Raw genomic sequence first — 4,602 nt, 5'->3', positions numbered from 1 at the left:
TGATGTTATTTTTAATCCTGTTTATTTAATTTTGCGTAGTTATTATTTTATTTTGTAGTTTTTGAAGATTGTATTCAATTTTTTTCCCCGTACTCCACTTTGGAGACTACAGATCTCATTGAGCCTCCCACTCAAAACTCCGTCCTTACAGAGAACTTCAATTTATCAAGTTCCTGGATGAAAAGTGAAGGTAACACTACCAGTTGTGGTGAGATTCTACCACAGACAACCCAACTAAGTAAGCTAAGGAAACAAAACTTTTTACAAATAACTGAATTTTCAGAGAAAAACAAAAAATTGCTTCTAAATTCAAAAATTCCACCTAAAGAATGCCCCAAAATGATAGTCTGGTCTTTCAGGCAGCAGGCTGATGAGTTAGTGCTAGATCCAATATATTTATTCAACAATAAAGTAGTTGTGGATCTTCAAATTCTGCCATTGCTGGAATGGTATTACTTCATTCAATGGCACAAAGAGTGTATATGACAAACACTCAGACTGGGCTATCACCCTTTGCAATGTCTAGGGATGTCCTGGCCTGGAGACATGCTCAAGTGTATGCTGTTTGGGAGATTTGAGGGCTTGGCTAGGACAGGGATTTGGGATGAAAGATGGGTTGTAATGTAAAGTGGTATTGTCAGGGTGTCTTTCAAATCCACATCAAAAGTCATCTGCCTTCATTTGTAGCTTATACATTGTTAATAGCTATTTGTCCTGCAATAAAATACTGCAGTTCACATCCAGGACTCTCTACCTTGCTGTCACTTGGACATATTTTGTCTCTGGGTTAATCCAAGCTCAAGACCTCTTGCTTTGGAAATAGGAAGTGATAGAGGGAAGGGCAAGAATTGTATCTATCTAATTATATATATATATATATATAATCCATTCTATATATATGTATATAGAATCCATTCTATACAGCTATATGGGCACTGGTGGTAGGAACGGGTGCTTTTGTCCCTTCAAAAACTAATTTCAGCTTCCATGACTCTATACTGTCATGACAGCTTAAAGTCACAATGTTAGTGCTAATGCTAATCTGATAAACCCTTTATTTGCAATCTCCAAGTCACTTGGAGAGGATAATCAGTTCCTGTCTCCAGATAGAAGGCTGAATCCAGAGGTAAGGGAGATGGCCTCCAAACGTGAGTAACAATTCTCTAAGGACTGTTTGCCCAAAGCCATGACCACACTCAAAGAAGCAGGAATACCACTTGTGTAGATGCTCCCTGCAAACGAGCTGTTTAAATAAACAGTTATCTAACACTTACAAGGTGTACTAAGTTCTGTTACACCATTCATTTACCTTTATCATTTTGAAAATGGCTGCTTTAATGTGTCACTTGTATACTTGTGTCTGTGCTAGTAGACTGTATTTTCATATAAATGAAAGGTAAGATAGTTATTAGCTTTAAGAAGTTGCTCTGTCACTAAAAAATGGAATATGGTAAATTTCTTACTATCAGCTACAAGTTGGTCAGGCTGGAGGCAGAGGCAGAATCAGTGATGTGCAAAGTTGTCCTCTTTTGTCTCTCAGAGAAACAGGATTAGTTGAGCTGACAAAAGACAAATGGGCAGATGGCACTTTATAGAGGGCAAAGCACACTGTCAAGGCACATAAGACCATCTGCCCTGGGATTGGTTTGGCTTGGCACCCATTAGAACAATCATTTAGAGCAGAAGATGAGAAAATCAAAATATAAGGAAGACAGAAAAATAATTTTTGGGGCAATCAATTTTTCTTATTCATGTGACATGTAGAAGATTCTAAGCTTTCTTCTGCAAAATCTTGGAAAATGTGTGGAAGGTATTTGCCTCGTACAAACAGGTTTGCCACATATGTGGACAGTGTGGTCCTAGGGTATAAAGCAAATGTCCCTGAATAAAAGAGGAATTCTACAGCTTCCTTGGAAAACAGGACAGCTAAAGTGGCACAGGTAGGGGTGCCCAGAAATGCTGCATTAGGGTGTGTAGCAATTTCATTGTGCAAACACTGCTCACAACTGTTAGGTCACCAGCACTACCTTCTTCCCAGCTCTCATATTGGATCCATATCCAATACCTGAAGATGGCATAGCTAAACTCCATAGCCAAAAGGTTTGCATAATTTAGAAGCTTGACATGAAACAGTTGAGGTAGTTAGTGATGTATAAAATAAAAACAGACTTAGTTCTATTCTTGTGAAAAAATTGGCTCTGCTTCTTCCTTTGTAGAAGAACTGCTGCGTAGCTTGGCCAAATACCTTTGTATAATAAGGCACATCATGGTTCCATCTTTATTCCTGCTTGTATTCTAGATGACTACTGGAATTTTGTGATTGCTGTGCCTAAACCACCACTGGGCTTTCATCAACTTTTCTTTGGAGGCAAGTGAAAGCTTGTGGTCAGTTCCAGGATTTCAAACATGTTTTCCAAGCTTTCTTAGGGGATGTTTTCTAGTAATTCATTCTGATTTATTCTAGTTATTCGTTCTGGTTTATTAAGAAATTTGATGGCTACTGTGATATAAACAACAGCATTGGTTGTTTTACTCCTGCCAAACTTCCTCATTTATTTAACTGGGTCACTGGTTTACTGAGGTGCACTTCAGGGAAAATTCTGCTGCTGCTTAGTCTGATATTGAGAAGTTGCAAAGGCTTCTTCGCTACAAGAAAGGTCATTAGCACAAAGTCTGATGCATAAGAAATTAGCTGTATGCGAATCCTAGGGTTGGCGGTGTGAGTAATCTGAGCACGAAGGGAAAGCTCAGGCTCAGTAGGCATGATTCATGTAATCCTACTGGAGTCTGCAGAGGCCAGTGTTTGAACTGAATCATCTGCTTCTGATGTGCCTTCTCTTCTTGCCCAAGAGAACAAAGTAGCCTTAAACAGCCCTGCACCTTTTTCCCCAGCTGACTTTTAAAGCTCCTCACCTTAAGTTTGTAAGGCTTGCATTCAGACAATGAGCAGGGATCATGAACAGTGTTATTCAGCGTTGGCAGCTGGTGTAGGTTGCTGGTATTTCATTTGTGTTATTGATAACAGGAAGCTTGGCAGCTTTTTACAGCTCCTTAAAGATGTTATCTTTAGTAATAGAAAATAAATTCAGATTAGGGTTTTGGAACTTGTTTAAACTTTTTAATTCATGAATTTATGAAAATGCAGTAACAGGCCGTTCTTTATAACATTCCTTTCTGCTGCTTTAGTTCATTTTACTTGATTTTCTAAAAAAGAAAAATTTTGAACTTGTTGAAACCAGCATTAATTCTGTCTCTGCCTTCAATGGGCCTAGGATTCAACACCAGTGTCTATATTTGTAAGTCTGAATTTAGAACAAGTAGGAGAAAGCATTTGGTATATTACAGACAAAAGTCATCTACAAGCTACGTTCCATGCATAGTGAAAAATTTGTATATATTCTGTCTGCATACATGCTTATCCAATTTTTTTTTAAAAAACTAGCTCATTGAATTACACATCTTAGAGTTAACAGATGGATGCTGTCTTTGAACCAGCTTCTACTTGCACTGCTGGACAGAGCAAAATTATTTCCTGGAAGTTAAGTTTTAATCCTACACACTCATCTGGACCAAGAACAAATTCTGTTTTTCATTAAATTCAAGTAAAATTTAACAACTCTGCTCTCTTCAAATGGCAAGAAGCTGCATGTAAACCTACATATTAGCTGTGACTCTCATGTGGTCTCCAAAAGTATCCTCTAGTCTGAGAAGCAAAGGATTAGGAGTAAAGGTAAGCAGGCCATGCTGTGAGTTAGATCAGGATTTGACATGCAAGCTCAATTACACTTTTCTGGTAGTCAGCAAATACCATGTCCACATTTTGTTATCTTCTAGACCTAATAAACTGTAATTTCTTATAACCTGCACTTTTATAACCCGTAAAATCAATTTCTTCATATAGTTACACTTTTATTTACAGTTTTGGATTATGTGAACCATTCTAGTTTTAAATTACCCTTTACCCTGCATATCAGTAGGTTAATAGGAGACAGACTCGAGCCTTTTTTCTTACCCTGGCATCTGTGGCCTTGTATGAGACGTTGACCCCTTAGTGTATTCTTGTAGTGATTTACTAATGAGCAGGCAGGGGATTGTTCAGCCTCTGTCAGCCCTCAGGAGTTGAGATATCAATACAGAATAAGTTATGTTTAGGCAATTATATTGATATCTTTTTAAGAAATATTCATTAGTAATAGCATATAATAACTAAAATTGTAATACGTTTACAAAATCACCTCTAAATGGGTAATGGTGAAGGCGCAGTGAAAGAATGTAGTCTCGAAAAACACTACGGTGCAAGCACACGGCCCGTGTCTATCGCTATCCATCTCTAGCACGGCAATAAGGTAAGGGCGCTCAAGGGCGCGCTCGGAGTGTGCAGCGCGATCGCTGCCGGGGCCTGGGGCAAACACGGTGGTGGGCGCGCTGCTCCCAGTGACATTCCGAGCGCGTTCCGATGTGTCTGGCGGCTCTGCCGGAGCGCGCAGGTGGCACAGCCACATCCCGCCGCCGCAGGGACGTCTTCTCCCTTTTTCACCGCCAAATATCTGGGGAGCACAGCCCCTCCTTGGCCGAGCCCTGCGCAAGCGGGCGCGACTCCGG

General features: G+C 39.7%; 1 protein-coding gene across 1 annotated transcript in view; it reads left to right on the top strand.

Moving 5' to 3' along the window:
* Positions 1-4,245: 4,245 nt before the first annotated feature.
* Positions 4,246-4,602, top strand: part of EPHX4 (epoxide hydrolase 4) — a 17,394-nt gene continuing 17,037 nt past the window's right edge. The window contains exon 1 of the mRNA XM_042030232.1: positions 4,246-4,346. The gene's annotated coding sequence lies outside the window, so the exon portion shown is untranslated. The remainder of the gene's footprint in view (positions 4,347-4,602) is intronic.

The sequence above is a fragment of the Corvus kubaryi genome, unplaced genomic scaffold, assembly GCF_017639235.1.
Source record: "Corvus kubaryi isolate FWS band 111438036 unplaced genomic scaffold, C.kubaryi_AGA036_p1.0 37334, whole genome shotgun sequence".
NCBI classification, from domain to species: Eukaryota; Metazoa; Chordata; class Aves; order Passeriformes; family Corvidae; genus Corvus; species Corvus kubaryi.
This window is presented reverse-complemented; position numbering and strand designations above follow the sequence as displayed.